The sequence below is a fragment of the Lutra lutra genome, chromosome 9 (assembly GCF_902655055.1).
Source record: "Lutra lutra chromosome 9, mLutLut1.2, whole genome shotgun sequence".
Lineage (NCBI taxonomy): Eukaryota > Metazoa > Chordata > Mammalia > Carnivora > Mustelidae > Lutra > Lutra lutra.
Window position 1 is genome coordinate 49,531,360 of NC_062286.1, and position 13,714 is coordinate 49,545,073.

At 40.7% G+C, this 13,714-nt stretch overlaps 1 protein-coding gene across 1 annotated transcript in view; it reads left to right on the forward strand.

Annotated features, from left to right (window-relative positions):
• The first annotated feature begins 589 nt into the window (after positions 1-589).
• The window catches only part of TACR1 (tachykinin receptor 1), a 178,035-nt gene continuing 164,910 nt past the window's right edge, over positions 590-13,714 (forward strand). Inside the window, exons 1-2 of the mRNA XM_047745463.1 lie at positions 590-739; positions 7,299-7,430. The gene's annotated coding sequence lies outside the window, so the exon portion shown is untranslated. The remainder of the gene's footprint in view (positions 740-7,298; positions 7,431-13,714) is intronic.

The following is a 13,714-nucleotide window of genomic DNA, read 5'->3' on the forward strand; positions in this document are numbered from 1 at the left end:
AATTATTATTATTATTTTTTAAATTATGTTCAGGCTTTTAAGGTGGAAGGGGAGAGAAAGGTCCCGCAATTCCTTGGCACTTTCAAACTGTGGCTTTTTTGTTGTTGTTGTTCCTCCCTGTGTCCCAGCACAAACGGGGCTGGTGTGGGCTTCAGGACCCTGGGCTTACTGAGGTCACAAGCTCCCTGTGACCTCCAGACCTGCCAGTAATGGCAGCAGGACCTACAAATTATGGCATCTGAACTGGCCGCTTAGGATCGAGACCCTACTCTGGTCTGTGCTTTTGGTGGTAGAGAGTGGGGAGTGTTCCCACAGTTCTCGGCCCTTTCAAACTGCAGCTTTTTTTTCTGTGACCCAGCCAGGCTATCGCTGGTGTGGGCCCGCAGACCCTGGGCCTGCTGAGGTGACGAGCTTTCTGTGATGAGCTGACCTGCCAGTTACGGTATCAGGACACACTACTTGTGGCGTGGGACCCCGCCCCTTGTGACAGCCAGACCTATTTGGGTCTGGACCTTCGAGGGGGTGAGGAGCATTCCCACCATTCCTCAGCCCTTTTAGACCACGGCTTTTTTTTTTTTTTTTTTTTTTTTTTTTTTTTTTTTTTTTTTTTTTTCCTGTGCACCAGCGCGCCTGGGGCTGGTATGCGCTGGCCGACCCTGGGCCGACGAGGCGGCAAGCTCCCTGGGATAACCGGACGTGCCTGTCATGGCGTCCACCGTGCTCTGCTCCAGACTTTAAGGTAGGATTGGGAACACAAACCGTGGCGTCCCCCGACCCCTCTGACCTGGAGAGCTTTCTCGGAGCTCTGCCCAGAGTTCTAGCGTTGTCTCTTTTACATATTAGTTGCTCTTGAAAACCGCACCATTTTTCCCCCCAGCGCACAAGGCCCCACGGCTCTGTGAAGGGCTCCTCAGCACTGCCCCTCCCCAGGGCCGCTCCCTCTCCCAGCGTCCCTTTCTTACCACGTCTCCCTCTCTCTTGCTGTTGTCTTGCCATTCTGGCTTTGGTTGTTCAACCATCCGTTCTTTTTAGGAGGAACTGGTCTATTAATAGGTATCCTTTGGTGTATACTGTGGAGGAGGTGAGTTCAGAGTCTTCCTGTGTGGTCGCCATCTTGAACTGCAGTCCGACAGCTCTTGTTAATAAGCCCCCATGAAAGAGTCTCTGGAAATTTCTAGAAATAACTGGAGGAGTGTTTGGAGGGGCCAGTGGTTCTTTTAATAATGGATTCTTTTAATAACGGATGGGGCCAAGAACCACTGCTATTAGGTTTATTGTAGTCAATGCAACCCCGCATTTAAATATAGCCTTTGTAAACAGAGGTTATATCTTGGAGGATCTAGCCCAAGGTTATTGATGAATTCTAAAATAATGTCCATCAGTATAATATAATAATTATTACCCAGAAAACTGTCAGGAGGGTATCTGCATCATGACTACCCAACTACTGGGAGAGTTATGCCTAAAAATATGTGCCAATTCCTAACAGGCCAATCCTACCTGAGAAAGAGAACAGTTTGTTGAAGTTAGTTAATCTCATGGGCACAAACACTATTTATGGCTTTAGACCAAACACTTTATGTTTTATATTTATGGCTAAATATAGCCAGCACAGAGTGAGAAATTCACAAATTTGCATGAATTCCTTTAGGTATAAGAAGTGTCAAATGAAGAGAGGTCCTAGAAACTATGGGTAAGTCAGCATAAAACCAATTTGTTACACGTGTGTGTGTGTGTATTTATTTATTTAAGTGGAGTATACATATATATATTTTAGTGGAGTCTTTCCTGTGAAAGCTCATGATAGCAATTAAGTTTGGATTGATCCAAATCTCCTATCCAGCTCTATTTCTCTGGGCAGAATCTCTTGGGATGAGCCTCTGTGACAGGCAAAAGGAGTAGCAGTAGAGATTCGAGGAAGAAGCAAATAGTACACCAAATATTCATGCTTGGGACTCTGCATTGTCTAGTTCATGAAGAAGGAGATTTTAAAATTGTGTCTTCAATACACTACTGAAATGGCATCTTAGTAGCAGGTCCCAGAGGAAGGGGAAAAAAAGAAAAATTATAGAAAGTCAATGTTTTCTATACCAGAGGTCATACATAACCTCAAGATTAATGGAGCCTCCTTTGTTGTGACTATTAAGACAACTCATGGGCGTTTAACATTGTACCAAAATGCAGGCAAAACCACCTACCAAATGGAGATATACCAAAAGTGATAATCACAAAAAACAGCGAAGAAAGGCCAGTAATTGGGAGACTGGTCAAAGCAGGCCTATTTGGAACCTGTGACAACAGAGGCCAAACAGTGACTTGCGATTGTGGACACTCAGATTGTATTAAAGTCTCGAGGCCTTTTTAAGATCCTCACTGTCAGTGTTAATTAGAAAGAGCAAAGGAGCAGAAGGGAAAGCCTAAAGGCATAGAAGCTCTGCTTCAGGCTGTAGTGGAAGAAACTGAAGTGAATATGGCCCAGCAATTTGAGGTCACCTTGAGATTTTTAATCCTTTTAGGTGATAAGAGTGACCAGACACCATCTCTATTAGCAGGAGCAGGGAGGAGGATGGGCACAACTAATCTACTCTTGACAGTCGGGATAAATACCCTTTGATTGAAAAAGAATTGGAGGGTATTTCAGAAAAGTAACATAAGTAGGTTTCTTTTAAAAAAAACTTGTTTACATTGGGGGAAAAATACATAAAAGAACCTTAAACATAAATCAATAGTAATTAAATAATTATAAGTGAAGACTCATGTAACTGCCACCTAGGACAAGAAATACAACATTGCCAGGACTCAGAAGTCTCCTATATGTTTCTTTTCATAGCCTCCAAAAAAACCTACTCGTAGCAAATTTTTTAGTAAAATTGCTTCCTTTTTATTTACTTTATAGTATTACCACTTAAGTGTGCATCCTTAAAATTATAATTCACTTGTTTTCTGTTTTTGAAATTTATACAGATGGAGTTTATTATATCTAGTTTTCTGTGTCTTGCTTTCTTTCCATTAAATATTATGTTGAGATTCTTTCATGTTTTTGTGTGTGATTTCATTCATTCCATTTATTCACTGTATATTATTCCATTGCATGCCCATAGCACAATCTGTCTATATGTCCTACTGTTGTACATTTATGCAGTTATAGTTTGGAACAACTGTAAACAATGTTACTACTAACATTCTTAAATGTATACAAGAATGTTACTCATCTGCTTGACTTTATCTATGGTAGAATTTGCATGGTTAGTATATGTATTAATATGGGCTTTCCAGAGAAATAGAACCAATAGGATATTTATACACATATATAAATCAATCTATATAGAGAGACTATCTTTCATCTATCTATTGAAAGATTTTAAAGGACTGGCTTACATGATCATGGAGGCTGACAAGTCCAAAATCGGCAAGGCGTGCCCCTAGACTAGAGACTAAGGAAATAAGCAGATGTTTCACTCAAGTCCAAAAGCCATTAGCTGCAGAATTCCCTCTTTCCTGGGGGTAAATCCGTCTTTTATTCCACTTAGGCCTTCCACTGACGGGATGAGGCCTACCCACATTACAGAAGTCAATCTACTTTACTCAAAGCCCCTGATTTAAATGGAAATCTCTTCCAAAAATGGCTTCACAGAAACATCCAGAGTAATGTTTGACCACATATCTGGGTACCATGGCCCAGCCAAATTGGCACGTAAAATTAACCATCACCGTATATATTTAACTTTTGCAGGTAATACTAAGCTGTTTTCCAAAGTGGCTATTCTAGTGAGCATTCAGCTTCTTGTTAGGAGAGAGCTGATATTGAAGAGCAGCCTGGTTGGTTTTTTTCTCTCCAGCACCCTCCACCCAAGAAAAAACAAAATACAAAAGAAACACAAGCTAGGTTGAAAGAAGGCCCTGCCTCCTCTTGATGCTCAAGTGGCTAATGTAATTTTCAAGTCTTTCAGCAGTCAACATCAGACCGGGTTTCCACTATGAAACATGACAGGCTGGGGTATCTGTGTCTGAGTGCTGGGGCTTCTGCCTCTGTTCCCCATCAGTGAATGATGCCATAGTCCCATCAGAATCTTGTGTTTTATCCCGGACTTCTCCACCTGGTTAATAGCTAATTAACCAACGATCCCTGTTGACTCCACCTCCTATGACTCTCTCAAACGTATCTTTGTGACACATCCTCTCCGAGACTACTCAATTTCAGGTAATCTCTTGCCTGGACTGCTGCAACAATGTCTTAAGTGGACCACATCTCAGGTCTTACCCACTCCAATTCATTCTGGACTTTGGTTTTCTAATAAATATCTCTGAAATTATCACTCCCTTGCTTACAATCACTTTGTCATGGAACCAAGTCCTTCCCCTAATAATACGGTTTACAAGGCTTTCAGTGATGGCAGCCCCTAACTGGTTTTTCTTTACTCCCTTCTGCCTCCTACATCCCATATTGCCCTCACAAAAGTTCAACCACAGGACACTTCTGTCAATTCCCCCAAATGATTCACTTTCTTTCTGGCCTCCAGACTTTCACACGATCTCCTCTACTTAGAATACTCCACATGTCCCACCCCACTCATCTGATTTGACTCCTTCCAATCCTTCAAGTTCTCAGCAAAGCAGAGACAAAACCCAGTGATCATCAAGTCCAATTTCATATTCCCTCTTCTGGGGCAGACAGGGAATTACACTTCTCAGCCCTAATGATTAACAGATGAAGCCATATTACCAGCTTTTACCAATGAAATATGATCAGAAGTGATTTGTGTCATGTCCAGCATGAGGCATTTGAAGCTTCTGCCTGGTTCTCGTGTCTCTTGGCTTCTCTCCGGCAAACTCAGGGCCCCAGTTTGAGAAGGCAGAGCCATAAGTTGAAGAATCAGGATCTCTGAGTGGGGATCCTTGTGAGGAAAAATCCAGGAGGTATTTTGTTAACCCACTAGGTTCTGAAAATGTTGCCACAACATGGTCTACGGCATCCTCTGGGTAATATAGAAAATGGTACTAGGAGTTGGGTACTACCACAGAAAAACCTACTATATGTCACATTGGCTTAGCAGATGGGTGGCAAAGGTATGAAAGTCAACATTCAAGGCTAGGAAATTTAATTCATGTTATAAAAAGGAAAAAAGCTTAGTAAATTTTTTTTCCTGTGAAAAAAATGGAGTTTTGGTTCTCCTGGGAAACACTGAAAGGAAGAAGCTTAGTAATATGTGTTGTAAATTATTTGGCTGTGTTTGGCAAGGAATTAGAAGAGGAGGTGAAATCAGGAAGGAATTAAACAGAAATGAAAGGGAACAGATAGTTCAAAAATTCATGACTTAGAAGAACTGGAAAATCCAATTTCTTTTACACCCCAAACAGGAATAGATGATGTTAAGAAAGTCTTTGAATAGCAAAGGCTGATCACAATTCAGTCTTGTCAGAGATCAGATTAACTGTGAAGCCTTTCCACAGAAGTTCAAAAGAGTCTCCATTAAGAGAGTTTGGGGAATAATAAAGCAAAGAAAAAAGCAGATATGTCTTGTAAAGAACTGTGGGTATAGGTACAGACATAAGGACCTGATTAGAATCAAATAGGTATGTTTTTGAAAGAGCTGAACTGTCCAAGAAACTAACAATTGCAGGGGAAAAAAAAGAAATTGTGATTTTTCAAGACATAAAAGGACACTTGAGTGCCCATCTCAGGAGTGACAACTGTGCAGTACTCAGGGAGGGTATACTCCTCAATGCTCAATTCAGATGTAGCCACAAAGGGAGATAGAAAACAGAGAAAGACCTAAGAAGGCAGGGACTAGGAGCCACAGGGCACAGGGAACCGGCGAGTAGGATCAGAGCCTCACCAAGGACTCCTCCTTATCCTCAGGTCAGGTTTCCCAGCATTGCCACTATTGACCTTTGGGTCAGATAGGTTTTTGTTGTGGATGACTGTCCTGTGCATTTTAGGATGTTAACAGCCTCCCTGACTTCTACCCACCAAATGACAGTTATCTCTTTCCCTTCAAACCTTGCCATGTGTCCTCTGCTGCAAAATTGCTCCTGGTTGGAACCACTGCCCTAAGTTGAGGGAACTCCATAAGGTCTGCCAAGCAGGATTTCATAGTTGCCATGGACTAGTGATGGCTGTGTTTTTCTCATTCTACTCCTTTCCAAATGAGAAAGTTGTCACTGTGGTTCCTCCTATCCTATTTTAGGATTATATGTTGGGTGGAGGGTGGAAACACAGATATTTGTCTCTTTTTAGTTCATATGTCTCTAGACCAATGAAGTCCACATTCATACCTGATTTATCCAGAGATCCTGGACTCTTGAATTTGATGCTCTAAGTGGATGAGATACTGAATTAAATCTCTTGGGGAGTACATTCTGTGTGTGGAAGGAAGAATACAATGAATATATGGTGACCAGAAGGATCAGTTCTGGCAGAGATAATACTATGCATTCAGAAATTCTGTTTCACACTTCTCCTTTCTGGGCACGATAACTACCTTTCCCAACCTCCTGACTTGGTGCAACTATGTATATAGTTTTGACCTAGGAAATTCTTCTTGCAAAAGCAAGAAATAAAATTTTATTGGGTTAATCCACTTGGGAATGGGGGCTGTTTGTTACTGTAGCATGGCCTAACTAGTTCAGATGTCATTCCCCTTGTGACACCTGTTCTGACTCGCCAGCTCTGGGCCAGGTCCCCTTTTTATATGCTCCATGCTTCCTCTAATGTTGCACTTATCATGCTGTATCGTCTTTGTCTATCTGTCTCCCCTTGTTGATGACAGGGATCATACTTATTTACCATATACATTGTAGAGTCTGATACTCAAATATTTACTGAGTGAACCAAGGATGATTACCGATCTTAGGTGAGGTTGAAATTCAATGAACAGATTATAGAGCCAACTGTTTTATATATATGTTCATATTCCACGTAAATAGTAGGAGAGAAAAAGCCTTGTTTAGAGCAAACACTGGGCACCTGGGTGGCTCAGTGGTTTAAGCCGCTGCCTTCGGCTCAGGTCATGATCTCAGGGTCCTGGGATCGAGTCCCGCATCGGGCTCTCTGCTCAGCAGGGAGCCTGCTTCCCTCTCTCTCTCTCTCTGCCTGCCTCTCCGTCTACTTGTGATCTCTCTCTGTCAAATAAATAAATAAAATCTTTAAAAAAAAAAAAAGAGAGCAAACACTAATACCTTTAAAGATTGTGGCAGATGAGGTATTTCATTATGTTCTTCATTGATCACATTAGTCTTCATACCAGATCATGGAGGCAAGCAGGAAATAAAACAACTCTCAAATTGCTTTGTTCTAGAAAATTCCATGATCTGAATTCAGACAGATTTAACTTTGATGACCTTTCAGTTTCTGAGATGTGAAGGAGAAATGAAAACAAATTGCTTGGAGCAGTAGCAAGACAGTTTTCTCTGCAAGAATGTGATACAAGGTGTGTTCAAGTCAACCTGCACACCATAAAACTAAATGACTTGATCATTCAAGGGAAGATCTATTGACAGTTAATGATCTGAGGAACCATATTAAGAACTGGTATTTAACTGGATCATTACCAAAAACCACAGACCATGTGCTTTCTCAATTGCGGTTGTGAGAAAAAAGAAACATTTGGATATGTATGGAATACCATACTCTTAATTATGTGATTAATGTTGATGATTACACAGCATCCTGTAGTCCAAGATGTACTGGATTATTTGATAAGGAGCAAGCAGTTCATTGTGGTACTATTTTTGGAGTAGATATACCAGATGCAGATGGGTTTTGAAGATAAGGAAAAAATAGCCTTCATTCATAAAGCTTTTATCCATTTAGGAAGGTGTCTGAAGAATTTGAGAGTCCCTCTCCATTTTAACGCTTAATGAAGATGGTGATTAAAAAAAACTGCTTGAAGACAAAAAAAAAAAAAAACATTAGACAAGCAAAAGTCCCAAATCACCTGGTTGAAACCTCTTTGAAATTATCCTTGACCAATTACAGTTTTATCTAGACTTTATGAAATACATGAAGTATATAGTAGTCCAGATGAGAGTGGGAATTGGTCCAGGAAAGATTTCTCCTATTACCTTCTGTCCATGTCACAACTACGATTGATAGTTAAAGGCCTCTGTAAAATTCTATGGGAGAATTAAAGGACTTCACAGAATTTTAACCCTAAGAAAATTTGTGAGGCAATATTTCAATAATATAAAGTTCTTTTCATTTTTTATTTTAATTTAATTTTATTTTTTAATTTAAATTTTACTTAATTAATATCTTGTGTAATATTGGTTTCTGAAGTAGATGATGAAGTAGATTCATCACTCATATACAACACGCAGTGCTCATCACAAAAAGAACAAACAGCCCTCAGTTTGTTCTCTATAGTTAAGAGTCTCTTATGGTTTATTTCCCTCTCTCCCTTCTCCCCTTCCCATCTGTTCATCTGTTTCTTTCTTAAATTCCACGTATGAGTGAGATCATATGATATTCATTTTACTCTTATTTTACTTAGCGTAATATACTCTAGCTCCACCCCATCATTGTAAATGCAAGATTTCATTCTTTTTAATGACTGAATAATATTCCATCACACACACACACACACACACACACACACACACACTCCCTTTTCTTTATCCATTCATCAGTTGAGGGACATCTGGCCTCTTTCCTTAATTTGGCTATTGTTGATAATGCGACTATAAACATTGGGGTGCATATATTCCTTCAAATCAGTATTTTTGTATCCTTTGGGTAAATAGCTATGAGAGCAATTGCTGGATAGCAGGGTAGTTCTATTTTTAACTTTCTGAGGAACCTCCATACTGTTTTACACAGTGGCTGCACCAGTTTGCATTCCCACCAACAGTGCAAGAGGGTTCCCCTTTCCCTGCATCCTCACCAACACTTCCTGAGTGGTTAATTTTAGCCATTCTGACAGGTGTGAGTTGGTATCTCATCATGGTTTTGATTTGTGTTTCCCTGATGATGAGTAATGTTGAGCATCTTCTCATGTGTCTGTTAGCCATCTGGATGTCTTCCTTGGAAAAATGTCCCTTCATGCCTTCTGTCCATTTCTTAACTGGATTATGTGTTTTTTTTTGGGGGGGGTGTTGAGTTTGATAAGCTCTTTATAGATTTTAGGGACTAACCACATAATTCTTTTTATATCTGACACAGATAACAGGTCCAAGGGGATCAATAGTTAGGAAATGAAGTCAGAAATGTTTTCCCTTTTTGGAGGCTGGTAGGAAAAGGAATCTGAGGGCTTTTCACACTTTGCTGTCCTGCTTAGTTCAGGCTCCCATGAAGGCATTAGCTGATTCTCACAAACCTCTCCTTTTTATTTTTTTTAAACTATTGTCAGTAACACTATATACAGAAGATGAAAGGAGTAAATGCCGATGGTTTTGCAGGCAGGCATCTGTCAGCATGATTTGATACCTTGTCTATAGGATAGAATTTTGGCTGTAAAGTGGGGGTTCAATTCTATTCATAGATATGCACTAACAAAATACCCCTTACCTATGTGCTTACTAGTGACATCTTGTCACCTCAGACAGGCAGGTAGAAACCAAAAGTCATCAGTGTGGGAGCAGATCAGGACCCTAAAACTTTAAGCTTCTTTGGGCTCCTCTCCCATGAGACAGGAGGACTGGCAGTAAATCAGGGCAGTTATTCATTTGGTATGCACTATTAAGGCTAATAAAACTGGTGGTAGGAGAGAGTGTATGGGTACTTTCTGTACATGCTGTTCATTTTTTAAATAAAGGACCTAAAATATCTCTAAAATATAAAGTCTATTAATTTAAAAAATTGAAACACTGCCATACTTGTTAAATAGGCACTGCCCACTGCCTAGTAGCTGCCTCCCTCTCCTGTCAATTACTTTGACCCCTCTTCCTCAAGGCTTTTGCCTTTTCTTAAGCAGTGTCTAAGAGGCTGAGGAACTGAACAGAGGTGTTAATAGTTTCATGGGGTTGACAAGACAAAAAATGGGTGAAGGGAGTGGGAGATACAGGCTTCCAATTATGAAATGAGTAAGTCCTAGAAATAAAAGTCACAGTATAAGAAATACAGTCAGTGATATAGTAATAGTGACATAACAGGACAGAGGGTGGCTATACTTGTGATAAACATAACATAATGTATAAATTTGTCAAATCACTATATTGTACATCTGAAACTAATATAACATTGTACACCAATTATACTAAAAAAATAATAAGAATTTTTAAAAAAGGAAATCCCAACATGTGTACACACACTTGCACACAAATGGACAGACTTCAGTGCTCACAAAGAAGAAAGGGTCCTTGTAGGTGTCCAAGGATTCAGTGTGGACTCTGAAAAAGCCCACTACCCTAGGAGTGGTGGTGAACTGAGAATAGACCAGACCTCACAAAGACTAAACTATCACTTCCTAAAAGCACAAGCCCTGATTGGATTAAAATCATTCTAACCACATGCCAGGAGCAGAAGTAACTCCGCTACTGGGGAATATAATATCATCTAATGGCCAAAAATATCTCTGTAATTTTTCAGACACCTTTTCTGTCATACAATGAAAATAATTAAACATGCAGAAATATAAGAATTGGCCAAAAACCAAGGGAAAAATAGACAGTACAAACTCCCAGAATATTCAGATACTGTAATTACCAAGCATGGACATTAAAGAGATTGTGGTAACATGTTTAAGAAATTAAATAACAAGATGGAAAATTTTAGTAGAGAACTGGAAACCATAAAAGAACGAAATGAAGATTCTGTAACTAAATAATAAAATATACTTTGGAAATACTAACCAAAATAAAGGTGGAGTAGCAACACCAATTTCAGTAGACTCAAAAGCAAGAAATATTCCTGGAGATGAAGAGGTCTATTTCATAAGGATAAAAGGATAAAGTCATACACACACACACACACACACACACACACACACACACACACACATATATATATATCTTAAATCTGTATGCACCTAATAATGTAGCCACATCAAAATATATGAAGCAAAATCTTGTAGAATGAAAACTCTTTATTCCTTCCAGTGATTCTACAGATAGAAATTCCAGAGGAATCCAATGAACCTGAAAAGAAGAGGGAAAGAAAAATATTGGATCATGAATGTATACTTAGAGAACTCAGAAACTCCACAGAGCGTAATAACATTTGTATTATAGGAGTCCCAGAAGAATAAGGAAGGGAAAGGGGCAGAAGGTTTATTTGAAGAAATTATAGCTGAAAATTTCCCTAATTAGGGGGCGGCAACAAACATCCTAATCCAGGAGGCACAGAGAACTCCCATCAAAATCAACAAAAACAGGCCAATATCATGTTATATAGTAGTTAAATTTGCAAAATACAGAGCTAAGGAATGAATCCTGAAAGCAGCAAGGGAAAACAAATCCCTAACCTTCAAGGTAAGACAAATAAGGTTAGGAGCAGATCTCTCCACAGAAATTTGGCAGGCCAGAAGAGAATAGCATGCTATATTGAACATGCTGAGTGGGGAAACTATGCAGCCAAGAATACTTTATCCAGGAATTGTCATTTAATATAGTATTGGAGGTCCTAGCCTCAGATATCAGAAAGCAAAAAGAAATAAAAGACATCCAAGTCAGCAAGGAAGAAGTCAAACTTTTACTTTTCACAAATGACACGATACTCTATGGAGAAAACCCAAAAGACTCTACTGAGGGGGACAAGATGGCAGGGAAATAGGAGGAGGCGCCTTTTCAACCTGTACCCTAAAGTGAGCTGATTACCTACCAAAGAACTCCAATCACCCATGAAATCAGCCTGAGATCAGAATTATACTCTTCTGGATCTCTGCAGGGGCAGAAGACGCCAGTGGGCAGATAAAGCGGAGTGGGAAAGGCGGACTGATATCGGAAGATAAACAAAAGGGGGAGGGAGCCACCAGAGGTGACCGGTTGGAAAGTAATACCCCTAATACGAGCGAGAGTGCCCTGCGTCTGGGGCCCAGCGTTTAACTTGGAGACTGGTTGAAAGCACTCCAAAAGAGCAAAAGATCTCGGGAAATTGTGGGAATCGGGGCGGCTAGGGACAGGGCTTAAGTCCCCGGTCCCAGGACAGCCTCCCCTGGCGCTGAGCCAGAGAGAGTGCGGCGGAGAAACCAGGTGAAACCAGGAGAAACCAGGAGAAACCCTGATCTGCCAGTGCGCCTGAGATTGCGTGGGTTCTGGCCCCTGTGAGGGGATGGGAGCCACACCAGAGGGCAGAACGCCGAGCCCTGCTACAGAGCCTGAGATGCGCGTGCTCCTCATCCTTCCCTGAGAGAGGTGTACAAAGGCCCAGCCGGCGCTCTTTGACACGCGCCATTGTTTCAGAGCCTAAGACGCGCGCCCCAAACTCTCCCCTGAGAGAAGTACGCGAAGGCCCAGCCTGGTGCTTTCGTACCTGTGCCCCACTCTCAGAGCCTGAGAGGCGCGCGCGACCCACAGCCTCCCCTGAGAGAGGTGCGCCCAAGCTGGGCGCTCTTAGACCCAGAAAGACCAGGCACTCCCAGCCCGGGCCAGTGGGAAAATTTCAGTGTTCGATCGCTGCTTGGAACCGCTGGTGGTCTGGAGCTGCCCAGACAGCTGCTGCTGCTTTGTTTTTGGGTACAAGCAGAAGATCCTGCATCCCCAGGGACCTCGACTCAGAACCTGCTCTGCCAGCGGCCAAGGGGGGATTTATATGGGCTCTGCAACACCCACAGAAGAACAGACTGAGGCTTCTCTCTGAGAGGGAGGTCAGGGTGCAGTTTGCTTTCCTTTAAACCTACAAAAACCATCAAAAGCGGTCAAGGCGAAAGGAAAAAAAAAAAAAGGCGAACAAACATAAAAACCTCCAGAGAACAAAAGCCTGAAAAAACCGGTTTCCTCAGAGCCCACCCCCTTGAGGGGGACTGGAGGACTTAACTCAGGGAACATCATTGACTGAAAACCCATGTGGCAGGCCCCTCCTCCAGAAAACCAACCAGGAAAGGAAAAAAAAAAAAAAAAAGACTACAAGAGAACCACCACCACTATTTCATAGGACAACTTTTATTTTTAATTTGTTCCCACTATTCTGGCTCATTTTTTTTAATATAGATAATTTTTTAACCTATTTACCATCACAGCGAGCTGTCCAGTACATCAAATTCCATAATAACCTTCTAACCTGAACTTTTTGATACATACACCTGTATTTTTCTTTTGCATTTCTATTTTTTGAATTTTTTAAATTTTAATTTAGTTTAGTCTAGTTTATTCCTCTTTTACTTTTATTTTCTAATATTCATATAGAGTTAAACTTCAAAGTAATCCCCTTTCCCCAATCAATACTACCCCTATAGGTAAACCAATTTTTAATCCCCCTTTAGCCTAGGAAAGTTGAGTCCTTTAACAAAGATATCAAGATACATCCAGGAAGAATCAAAACAACCTTCCTGGCCCACACTGAGAATTTATAACCACTCTCCCATCTTTTTCTTCCACCAGTGTTTCTGTGTTTTTGGGTTTCTCCTGATAGTATATAAATCTTACACTTGGGGTTCTTTTTGACAAGATTCTTCCTTTATTTGCATATATATAATTTTTTTCTCTTGTTATATACTTTTATCAGTCTTTTTGTTTGTCTGTTTTTGTTTGTATACCTCATAAATCTTACCTTGGGGCCCATTTGGGCTGAACCTTCTCTTTCATCTTCCCTTTCTTTCCTGTCTCTCTCTCTCTCTTTTTT